The sequence below is a fragment of the Oncorhynchus gorbuscha genome, linkage group LG01, assembly GCF_021184085.1.
Source record: "Oncorhynchus gorbuscha isolate QuinsamMale2020 ecotype Even-year linkage group LG01, OgorEven_v1.0, whole genome shotgun sequence".
NCBI lineage: Eukaryota > Metazoa > Chordata > Actinopteri > Salmoniformes > Salmonidae > Oncorhynchus > Oncorhynchus gorbuscha.
Window position 1 is genome coordinate 34,350,046 of NC_060173.1, and position 13,081 is coordinate 34,363,126.

A 13,081-nucleotide genomic window follows, 5' to 3' on the forward strand; every position below is an offset into this window, starting at 1 on the left:
TCACACGCAGCATCTGATGAAGGCAAAAAACACGACAGGACAGGGCGATACACAATCACAGCAAAAACACGACAGGACAGGGCGAAACGCAATCACAGCATGGTGAATACTAAACAAGGAACCGACGGGACAGGAACGGAACACAAAGGAATAAATAGGGACTCTAATCAGGGGAAAGGATCGGGAACAGGTGTGGGAAGACTAAATGATGATTAGGGGAATAGGAACAGCTGGGAGCAGGAACGGAACGATAGAGAGAAGAGAGAGCGAGAGAGTGAGAGGGGAGGGGGAGAGAGAGGGATAGAAAGAGGGAAAGAACCCAATAAGACCAGCAGAGGGAAACGAACAGAATGGGGAGCACAGGGACAAGACATGATAATAAATGACAAACATGACAGTACCCCCACTCACCGAGCGCCTCCTGGCGCACTCGAGGAGGAATCCTGGCGGCAACGGAGGAAATCATCGATGAGTGAACGGTCCAGCACGTCCCGAGACGGAACCCAACTCCTCTCCTCAGGACCGTAACCCTCCCAATCCACTAAGTATTGGTGACCCCGTCCCCGAGAACGCATGTCCATGATCTTATGTACCTTGTAAATAGGTGCGCTCTCGACAAGGAAGGGAGGGGGAGGGAAGACGAACGGGGGTGCGAAGAAAGGGCTTAACACAGGAGACATGGAAGACAGGATGGACGCGACGAAGATGTCGCGGAAGAAGCAGTCGCACAGCGACAGGATTGACGACCTGGGAGACACGGAACGGACCAATGAACCGCGGAGTCAACTTACGAGAAGCTGTCGTAAGAGGAAGGTTGCGAGTGGAAAGCCACACTCTCTGGCCGCAACAATACCTTGGACTCTTAATCCTGCGTTTATTGGCGGCTCTCACCGTCTGTGCCCTGTAACGGCAAAGTGCAGACCTCACCCTCCTCCAGGTGCGCTCACAACGTTGGACAAACGCTTGAGCGGAGGGAACGCTGGACTCGGCAAGCTGGGATGAGAACAGAGGAGGCTGGTAACCCAGACTACTCTGAAACGGAGATAACCCGGTAGCAGACGAAGGAAGCGAATTGTGAGCGTATTCTGCCCAGGGGAGCTGTTCTGCCCAAGACGCAGGGTTTCTGAAAGAAAGGCTGCGTAGTATGCGACCAATCGTCTGATTGGCCCTCTCTGCTTGACCGTTAGACTGGGGATGAAACCCGGAAGAGAGACTGACGGACGCACCAATCAAACGACAGAACTCCCTCCAAAACTGTGACGTGAATTGCGGGCCTCTGTCTGAAACGGCGTCTAACGGGAGGCCATGAATTCTGAATACATTCTCAATAATGATTTGTGCCGTCTCCTTAGCGGAAGGAAGTTTAGCGAGGGGAATGAAATGTGCCGCCTTAGAGAACCTATCGACAACCGTCAGAATCACAGTCTTCCCCGCAGACAAAGGCAGACCGGTAATGAAGTCTAAGGCAATGTGAGACCATGGTCGAGAAGGAATGGGGAGCGGTCTGAGACGACCGGCAGGAGGAGAGTTACCCGACTTAGTCTGCGCGCAGTCCGAACAAGCAGCCACGAAACGGCGCGTGTCACGCTCCTGAGTCGGCCACCAAAAGCGCTGGCGAATAGACGCAAGAGTGCCTCGAACACCGGGATGACCAGCTAACTTGGCAGAGTGAGCCCACTGAAGAACAGCCAGACGAGTGGAAACAGGAACGAAAAGGAGGTTACTAGGACAAGCGCGCGGCGACGCAGTGTGCGTGAGTGCTTGCTTAACCTGTCTTTCAATTCCCCAGACTGTTAACCCGACAACACGCCCATAAGGAAGAATCCCCTCGGGATCAGTAGAAGCCACAGAAGAACTAAACAGACGGGATAAGGCATCAGGCTTGGTGTTCTTGCTACCCGGACGGTAAGAAATCACAAACTCGAAACGAGCGAAAAACAACGCCCAACGAGCTTGACGGGCATTAAGTCGTTTGGCAGAACGGATGTACTCAAGGTTCTTATGGTCTGTCCAAACGACAAAAGGAACGGTCGCCCCCTCCAACCACTGTCGCCATTCGCCTAGGGCTAAGCGGATGGCGAGCAGTTCACGGTTACCCACATCATAGTTGCGCTCAGATGGCGACAGGCGATGAGAAAAATAAGCGCAAGGATGAACCTTATCGTCAGACTGGAAGCGCTGGGATAGAATGGCTCCCACGCCTACCTCTGAAGCGTCAACCTCGACAATGAATTGTCTAGTGACGTCAGGAGTAACGAGGATAGGAGCGGACGTAAAACGTTCTTTTAGAAGATCAAAAGCTCCCTGGGCGGAACCGGACCACTTAAAACACGTCTTGACAGAAGTAAGAGCTGTGAGAGGGGCAGCAACTTGACCGAAATTACGAATGAAACGCCGATAGAAATTAGCGAAACCTAAAAAGCGCTGCAACTCGACACGTGACCTTGGAACGGGCCAATCACTGACAGCTTGGACCTTAGCGGAATCCATCTGAATGCCTTCAGCGGAAATAACGGAACCGAGAAAAGTAACGGAGGAGACATGAAAAGAGCACTTCTCAGCCTTTACGTAGAGACAATTCTCTAAAAGGCGCTGTAGAACACGTCGAACGTGCTGAACATGAATCTCGAGTGACGGAGAAAAAATCAGGATATCGTCAAGATAGACAAAAACAAAAATGTTCAGCATGTCTCTCAGAACATCATTAACTAATGCCTGAAAAACAGCTGGCGCATTGGCGAGACCGAACGGCAGAACCCGGTACTCAAAATGCCCTAACGGAGTGTTAAACGCCGTTTTCCACTCGTCCCCCTCTCTGATGCGCACGAGATGGTAAGCGTTACGAAGGTCCAACTTAGTAAAGCACCTGGCTCCCTGCAGAATCTCGAAGGCTGATGACATAAGGGGAAGCGGATAACGATTCTTAACCGTTATGTCATTCAGCCCTCGATAATCCACGCAGGGGCGCAGAGTACCGTCCTTCTTCTTAACAAAAAGAACCCCGCCCCGGCCGGAGAAGAAGAAGGCACTATGGTACCGGCGTCAAGAGACACAGACAAATAATCCTCGAGAGCCTTACGTTCGGGAGCCGACAGAGAGTATAGTCTACCTCGAGGAGGAGTGGTCCCCGGAAGGAGATCAATACTACAATCATACGACCGGTGAGGAGGAAGGGAGTTGGCTCGGGACCGACTGAAGACCGTGCGCAGATCATGATATTCCTCCGGCACTCCTGTCAAATCGCCAGGTTCCTCCTGAGAAGTAGGGACAGAAGAAACGGGAGGGATGGCAGACATTAAACACTTCACATGACAAGAAACGTTCCAGGATAGGATAGAATTACTAGACCAATTAATAGAAGGATTATGACATACTAGCCAGGGATGACCCAAAACAACAGGTGTAAACGGTGAACGGAAAATCAAAAAAGAAATAGTCTCACTGTGGTTACCAGATACTGTGAGGGTTAAAGGTAGTGTCTCAAATCTAATACTGGGAAGATGACTACCATCTAAGGCGAACATGGGCGTAGGCTTCTCTAACTCTCTGAAAGGAATGTCATGTTTCCGAACCCATGCTTCGTCCATGAAACAACCCTCAGCCCCAGAGTCTATCAAGGCACTACATGTAGCACCCGAACCGGTCCAGCGTAGGTGGACCGACACAAGTAGTACAGGACTTTGATGGAGAGACTTGAGTAGTTGCGCTCACCTGTAGCCCTCCGCTTACAGATGAGCTCTGGCTTTACTGGACATGAATTAACAAAATGTCCAGCAACTCCGCAATAGAGGCACAGGCGGTTGGTGATCCTCCGTTCCCTCTCCTTATTCGAGATGCGAATCCCTCCCAGCTGCATGGGCTCAGTCTCAAAGCCAGAGGAGGGAGATGGTTGCGATGCGGAGCAGGGAAACACCGTTGATGCGAGCTCTCTTCCACGAGCCCGGTGACGAAGATCTACCCGTCGTTCTATGCGGATGGCGAGAGCAATCAAAGAGTCCACATCTGAAGGAACCTCCCGGGAGAGTATCTCATCCTTAACCACTGCGTGGAGTCCCTCCAGAAAACGAGCGAGCAGCGCCGGCTCGTTCCACTCACTAGAGGCAGCAAGAGTGCGAAACTCAATAGAATAATCCGTTATGGACCGTTCACCTTGGCATAAGGAAGCCAGGGCCCTAGAAGCCTCCCCACCAAAAACTGAACGGTCAAAAACCTGAATCATCTCCTCTTTAAAGTTCTGGAATTTGTTAGAGCAATCAGCCCTTGCCTCCCAGATAGCTGTGCCCCATTCTCGAGCCCGGCCAGTAAGGAGTGAAATGACGTAAGCAACCCGAGCTCTCTCTCTAGAGTATGTGTTGGGTTGGAGAGAGAACACAATCTCACACTGCGTGAGAAAGGAGCGGCACTCAGTGGGCTGCCCGGAGTAGCAAGGTGGGTTATTAACCCTAGGTTCTGGAGGCTCGGCAGGCCAGGAAGTAACAGGTGGCACGAGACGTAGACTCTGGAACTGTCCAGAGAGGTCGGAAACCTGAGCGGCCAGGTTCTCCACGGCATGGCGAGCAGCAGACAATTCCTGCTCGTGTCTGCCGAGCATGGCTCCTTGGATCTCGACGGCAGTGTAACGAGCGTCTGAAGTCGCTGGGTCCATTCCTTGGTCGGTTCCTTCTGTCATGCAGGTGAAAGAGGACCCAAAAGCGACTTAACAGAAACAGAGTTTATTTAAGTCCAAACAGGGAATAACAGAAATCCTCTAGTCTGTAGAGGGGAATAACTGGAGAAGCGGCCACAGACTGCAGGTCGCTTCGGGTAGGCGCAGGCCGTAGTAGACAGAGACACCTGCTCACACGCAGCATCTGATGAAGGCAAAAAAACACGACAGGACAGGGCGATACACAATCACAGCAAAAACACGACAGGACAGGGCGAAACGCAATCACAGCATGGTGAATACTAAACAAGGAACCGACGGGACAGGAACGGAACACAAAGGAATAAATAGGGACTCTAATCAGGGGAAAGGATCGGGAACAGGTGTGGGAAGACTAAATGATGATTAGGGGAATAGGAACAGCTGGGAGCAGGAACGGAACGATAGAGAGAAGAGAGAGCGAGAGAGTGAGAGGGGGGAGGGGGAGAGAGAGGGATAGAAAGAGGGAAAGAACCCAATAAGACCAGCAGAGGGAAACGAACAGAATGGGGAGCACAGGGACAAGACATGATAATAAATGACAAACATGACAGGCTCATTGTTCTCTTCTATAACTGCAGTCCAGATTATATACGCTATTGGCTTCAATAGGCCGTTTAGTTGTTTTTCAACTATACAAACTCATTTCACTTAAAGGGTTTTGTCACTTCATCTGACTCTTGGGAAGTAGATACAAATCCCATTACCAAAATCCCAAAGTATCCCTTTAATATTCATAATTTGTTTGGAAAGATGGATATGTACATCTCACATTTGAAAGAAGCAGAGGAGAAAGCCAGTTCAATGGGTGCATCTAAGGACAGCTATTTGTTCTACTCATTACTGCTCACAACTAAAACAGTCTCAGACATCCGACAAAGTGACAAAGTGCTAAGGAAATGGAGACAATCTAGCTGAACCGCATAAAAATCAACTGGCCCTCAAGCCATTCCAGAGTAGGATGAGAAATTGAGAATACATTACTGGTCATTTAAAAGTAAGCTCTGGCGATGTTCACTGGCTATTAAGCCATATTTGAAGACAATGAAATGTATTAACAGGTGTTAATGACCACATTTATGGATTTCGCTGCGATTAAATTGAGAAGGTCATGAGTCACTGATTTGGTCTCACCTAAGTGTCCTTTAGCAAATGATTCCAAGTAAATAGCATATGATTCATACCATTTCCTTGTATTGTTTATAGATACATTTATAAGCAATACATTAACTAACGGCATAGTCTCTATAGTCTCCAACGGTCTCTATAGTCTCCAACGGTCCTGTTTTTAATGTATTTGAAGCAACATTTTATGACATTAGTAGCCATTGTAGAAAAAGCACCATGTGTAATAAAAGATTCCAATAACCAGAATTGGTCTGGCAAATTCAGTTGCCCATTGCCAATCTATTTTGAGGCCCAGGGTGTGCTCAATGTGTTAAGTGTTCACAGAAGAAGTTATGGAGCTTAGCATCTAATGTTTAATGCAGTTCTGCTATCAAAAATTGAAATTTGCCCTCAAAAATGTGTCATTTTAACAAGACTGATTAGTGTTCATCCACTGAAAGTCAAATCCTAGCATGAACTGGTCATAAGACACCAACATAATGTTATTCATAAAGAATCAGTGAAATACATTCATGTGCAAAGACTACACTGTTTACATCATCTGGCCTTTAGCAGCCTGGATAAGATATCCAGAGACCTATTCAAAACAGCTGAGATTTCACACAAAAACATCTATTCAAACCAAAGATTCAAGGCCCATTTAACCTAGAGGAAACAATCAGAGGCTTTAGATATTATTTATTTGAATGTTTTTATTTAACCAGATGTCACGTAGAGATTTACATATTTTCACAAGCTAAGCATCAGTATAGAATGCTGTTCATCGACTACAGCTCAGCATTTAACAAACTTGTCATTAAGCTCGAGACCCTGGGTCTCGACCCCTTCCTGTGCAACTGGGTCCTGGACTTCCTGACGGGCCGCCCTCAGTTGGTGAAGGTAGGAAACAACAGCTCCACCTGTTAGTCGAATTTAACTCCTACAGTGGGGAGAACAAGTATTTGATACACTGCCGATTTTGCAGGGTTTCCTACTTACAAAGCATGTAGAGGTCTGTAATTTTTTATCATAGGTACACTTCAACTGAATCTAAATAAAAATCCAGAAAATCACATTGTATGATTTTAAGTAATTAATTTGCATTTTATTGCATGACATAAGTTTTTGATACATCAGAAAAGCAAAACTTCATATTTGGTACAGAAACCTTTGTATGCAATTACAGAGATCACATGTTTCCTGTTGTTCTTGACCAGGTTTGCACACACTGCAGCAGGGATTTTGGCCCACTCCTCCACACAGACCTTCTCCAGATCCTTCAGGTTTCGGGGCTGTCGCTGGGCTATACGGACATTCAGCTCCCTCCAAAGATTTTCTATTGGGTTCAGGTCTGAAGACTGGCTAGGCCACTCCAGGACATTGAGATGCTTCTTACGGAGCCACTCCTTAGTTGCCCTGGCTGTGTGTTTCGGGTTGTTGTCATGCTGGAAGACCCAGCCAGGACCCATCTTCAATGCTCTTACTGAGGGAAGGAGATGGTTGGCCAAGATCTCGCGATACATGGCCCCATCCTCCCCTCAATACGGTGCAGTCGTCCTGTCCCCTTTGCAGAAAAGCATCCCCAAAGAATGATGTTTCCACCTCCATGATTCACGGTTGGGATGGTGTTCTTGGGGTTGTATCCTTCTTCTTCCTCCAAACACGGCGAGTGGAGTTTAGACCAAAAAGCTTTATTTTTGTCTCATCAGACCACATGACCTTCTCCCATTCCTCCTCTGGATCATCCAGATGGTCATTGGCAAACTTCAGACGGGCCTGGACATGCGCTGGCTTGAGCAGGGTGACCTTGTGTGCGCTGCAGTATTTTAATCCATGACTGCGTAGTGTGTTACTAATGGTTTTCTTTGAGACTGTGGTCCCAGCTCTCTTCAGGTCATTGACCAGGTCCTGCCATGTAGTGCTGGGCTCATCTCATCTCAAATGTATATACTGTACTCTATACCATCTACTGCATCTTGCCTATGCCGTTCGGCCATCGCTCACCCATATATATTTTTTATGTAGATATTCTTATTCATTCCTTTACACATGTGTGTATAAGGTAGTTGTGAAATTGTTAGATTTCTTGTTAGATATTACTGCATGGTTGGAACTGGAAGGCAAGCATTTCGCTATCCTCGCATCAACATCTGCTAACCATGTGTGTGTGACAAATTAAATTTGATTTGATTTGATATTTTGGGGGTGAGTCCTGGCCAAGAAAGCAGCATGTATATGTATATGCATGAGACATAACATAATGAATTGAAGTTAAACCAGTGCAAAAAGCATTAGAAAACGTATGAGGTTTCATAGCAGTGAATAGCTACAGGTTGTGAGTTCAAATCTCATCTCGGATAACTTTAGCATTTTAGCTAATTAGCACATTGTCAACTACTTACTACTTTTTAGCTACTTCGCAACTACTGAACATGCTAGCTAATCCTTCCCCTAACCCTTTACGTACAAATAATATGAAATCCTCTGAGACAAAGTTGCTCCACCTACCACCGCCAGTACCTGCCCTAGAACACAACACACACCAGCAACCTAGACTCAAGACAAACACCCCCAGCTAAAATCCAAAATCCCCCCAAAAATCCCCCCAAGAAAAGGCAAAGGTTATGAAAGGCTTCAGGTTTACATTTGCGTGTTTGAGACAGATTGATAGTAAAACACATTAACACGAGTATACAAATGACGATGTGGATCTCAGTTAATCAATCTACTTTCACTGGATGGCTCACACGTTCTAAAGAAGCCTATAGGACTACCACTTTGCTTTCACAGAGACTCGGCTACTACTACGCTAAATAGCTGAGGATTACAAAAACAGACCAAAAACAGTGACAAACAAAACTTCTGATGAAAGAAAGAGAACAGTTAGCCACTGCGTTCAATAAAAAAGTGGAAGATGACGCAGATGCTAAGCTACAGGACTGTTTTGCCTGCACAGACAGGAATATGTTCCCGGGATTCCTCTGATGGCATTGAGGAGTACACCACATCCGTCACTGGCTTCATCAATAAGTGCATCGATGACGGGCCGCCCCCAGTTGATCCTCAACACGGAGACCACTCGGGGGTGTGTGCTCAGTCCCCACCTGCACTCCCTGTTCACTCATGAATGCACGGCCAGGCACGACTCCAACACCATCATTAAGTTTGCCGACGACACAACAGTGGTAGGCCTGATCACCAACAACGATGAGACAGCCTATAGGGAGGAGGTCAGAGACCTGGCCGTGGAGTGCCAGTATAACAACCTTTTCCTCAATGTGATCAAGACAAAGAAGATGATCGTGGACTACAGGAAAAGGAGGACAGAGCACGCCCCCACTCTCATCGACAGGGCTGTAGTGGAGCAGGTTGAGAGCTGCAAGTTCCTTGGTGTCCACATCACCAACAAACTATCATGGTCCAAACACACCAAGACAGTCGTGAAGAGGGCACAACAAAGCCTATTCCCCCTCAGGAGACTGAAAAGATTTGGCATGGGTCCTCAGATCCTCAAAAAGTTCTACAGCTGCACTATCGAGAGCATCCTGACTGGTTGCATCACTGCCTGGTATGGCAACTGCTCGGCTTCCGACTGCAAGGCACTACAGACGGTAGTGCATACGGCCCTGGGGCCAAGCTTCCTGCAATCCAGGACCTCTATACCAGGCGGTGTCAGAGGAAGGCCCTAAAAATTGTCAAAGACTCCAGCCACACTCGTAATAGACTGTTCTCTCTGCTACCGTGAGGCAAGCGGTACCAGAGCGCAAAGTCTAGGTCCCTGAGGCTTCTTAACAGATTCTACCCCGAAGCCATAAGACTCCTGTACAGCTAATCAAATGGCTACCCAGACTATTTGCATTGCCCCCCCCCTTTACGCTGCTGCTACTCTCTGTTTATTATCTATGCATAGTCACTTTAACTCTACCTTCATGTACATATTACCTCAATTACCTCAACTAACCTGTGCCCCCGCACATTGACTCTGTACCGGTACCCCTGTATATATCCTCGCTACTGTTATTTTACTGCAGCACTTTAATAATTTGTTATTTTTATTATTATTTTTTACTTAACACTTACTTTTCTTAAAACTGCGTTGTTGGTTAAGGGCTTATAAGTAAGCATTTCACTGTAAGGTCTACTACGCCTGTTGAATTTGGCGCATGTGACAAATACAAATACAATTTGATTTGAGTTCTAAATTGAGCAGCTGCTGAAAAATGAGCTCCTGTATATATTGAGATTTAAATGGTTTTTTAGAGTGAAGTACATCAAAAAAATCAAGAGAAAACTGCAAGACTCAATAGAAGACAAAACAAGGAACAAACCAAAAAGACAGGCTTTTGAAAAATTAACTATTTTTCATAAAATTGTACAGTTATCTTAGCTAGCTGAATTGCTAGCAGAATTGTTTACTTGTTGCTAAGCAGTTGCTAGGGACTCTCCTGGAAGAAGCTAGCTAGCTTACAAAGAATAACAACAAAAAATATCTAGTTAACAGAAGAAAGGAAGACAAAATAAGGACAAAAGAAGGACAGAAGAAAAAGGAAAAGAAAGAGGACAACATAGTGAAACAGTCAGCACTTCTATTGCAACTTGTATTTCGTCGTCCTAACGTAGTCTACACTGCTATCTGCCCAGCAGCTAGCCAGCTAGCATACGTCCACCGTCTACCGAATAGCAGCACTGTAGAAACTATTACACTCAACTGAACGACTTGATTAGTGTAGTGTTAGCTAGCTACATAGTTGTCTTTGCTGTCTTCGTATCCAAGATAATTGTGTAGTTTAGAGCGTGTAGTCTTAGAGTGATTATCTTAATTTACTGAGGTTAGCTAGCCAGCTATTTGTCGTCCTTAACGTAGGAGACACTGCTAGCTAGCCAACAGCTAGCCAACGTCTACTGAATAGAACTTCCGCACTCAACAACCCGGTCGCATTCCGCTTCGCTCCACAGGTAGTATCACATTTTTCATTTCATTTCATTACAGCACAACGGTTTGATTTGTTTGATCGTAGCTAGCTACATAGCTAACTACATAGCCATCTGTGTATCAAAGATAATTGTTGTCGTTCTTTTAACGCAACGTAACGTAATCAACACTGCTAGCTAGCCAGCTAGCCCCCGAATAGCAGCACTGTAGAAACTATTACACTCAACGGAACAACTTGATTAGTGTAGTGTCAACAACGCAGCCACTGCCAGCTAGCCTACAAAGTCAACAACGCAGCCACTGCCAGCTAGCCTACTTCAGCAGTACTGTATCATTTTAATCATTTTAGTCAATAAGATTCTTGCTACGTAAGCTTAACTTTCTGAACATTTGAGACGTGTAGTCCACTTGTCATTCCAATCGCCTTTGCATTAGCGTAGCCTCTTCTGTAGCCTGTCAACTATGTGTCTGTCTATCTCTGTTCTCTCCTCTCTGCACAGACCATACAAACGCTCCACACCGCGTGGCCGCTGCCACCCTAATCTGGTGATCCCAGCGCGCACGACCCACGTGGAGTTCCAGGTCTCCGGTAGCCTCTGGAACTGCCGATCTGCAGCCAACAAGGCAGAGTTCATCTCAGCCTATGCCTCCCTCCAGTCCCTCGACTTCTTGGCACTGACAGAAACATGGATCACCACAGATAACACTGCTACTCCTACTGCTCTCTCTTCGTCCGCCCACGTGTTCTCGCACACCCCGAGAGCTTCTGGTCAGCGGGGTGGTGGCATCGGGATCCTTATCTCTCCCAAGTGGTCATTCTCTCTTTCTCCCCTTACCCATCTGTCTATCGCCTCCTTTGAATTTCATGCTGTCACAGTTACCAGCCCTTTCAAGCTTAACATCCTTATCATTTATCGCCCTCCAGGTCCCCTCGGAGAGTTCATCAATGAGCTTGATGCCTTGATAAGCTCCTTTCCTGAGGATGGCTCACCTCTCACAGTTCTGGGCGACTTTAACCTCCCCACGTCTACCTTTGACTCATTCCTCTCTGCCTCCTTCTTTCCACTCCTCTCCTCTTTTGACCTCACCCTCTCACCTTCCCCCTACTCACAAGGCAGGCAATACGCTCGACCTCATCTTTACTAGATGCTGTTTTTCCACTAACCTCATTGCAACTCCCCTCCAAGTCTCCGACCACTACCTTGTATCCTTTTCCCTCTCGCTCTCATCCAACACTTCCCACACTGCCCCTACTCGGATGGTATCGCGCCGTCCCAACCTTCGCTCTCTCTCCCCCGCTACTCTCTCCTCTTCCATCCTATCATCTCTTCCCTCTGCTCAAACCTTCTCCAACCTATCTCCTGATTCTGCCTCCTCAACCCTCCTCTCCTCCCTTTCTGCATCCTTTGACTCTCTATGTCCCCTATCTTCCAGGCCGGCTCGGTCCTCCCCTCCCGCTCCGTGGTTTGACGACTCATTGCGAGCTCACAGAACAGGGCTCCGGGCAGCCGAGCGGAAATGGAGGAAAACTCGCCTCCCTGCGGACCTGGCATCCTTTCACTCCCTCCTCTCTACATTTTCCTCCTCTGTCTCTGCTGCTAAAGCCACTTTCTACCACTCTAAATTCCAAGCATCTGCCTCTAACCCTAGGAAGCTCTTTGCCACCTTCTCCTCCCTCCTGAATCCTCCTCCCCCTCCCCCCTCCTCCCTCTCTGCAGATGACTTCGTCAACCATTTTGAAAAGAAGGTCGACGACATCCGATCCTCGTTTGCTAAGTCAAACGACACCGCTGGTTCTGCTCACAGTGCCCTACCCTGTGCTCTGACCTCTTTCTCCCCTCTCTCTCCAGATGAAATCTCGTGTCTTGTGACGGCCGGCCGCCCAACAACCTGCCCGCTTGACCCTATCCCCTCCTCTCTTCTCCAGACCATTTCCGGAGACCTTCTCCCTTACCTCACCTCGCTCATCAATTTATCCCTGACCGCTGGCTACGTCCCTTCCGTCTTCAAGAGAGCGAGAGTTGCACCCCTTCTGAAAAAACCTACACTCGATCCCTCCGATGTCAACAACTACAGACCAGTATCCCTTCTTTCTTTTCTCTCCAAAACTCTTGAACGTGCCGTCCTTGGTCAGCTCTCCCGCTATCTCTCTCAGAATGACCTTCTTGATCCAAATCAGTCAGGTTTCAAGACTAGTCATTCAACTGAGACTGCTCTTCTCTGTATCACGGAGGAGCTCCGCACCGCTAAAGCTAACTCTCTCTCCTCTGCTCTCATCCTTCTAGACCTATCGGCTGCCTTCGATACTGTGAACCATCAGATCCTCCTCTCCACCCTCTCCGAGTTGGGCATCTCCG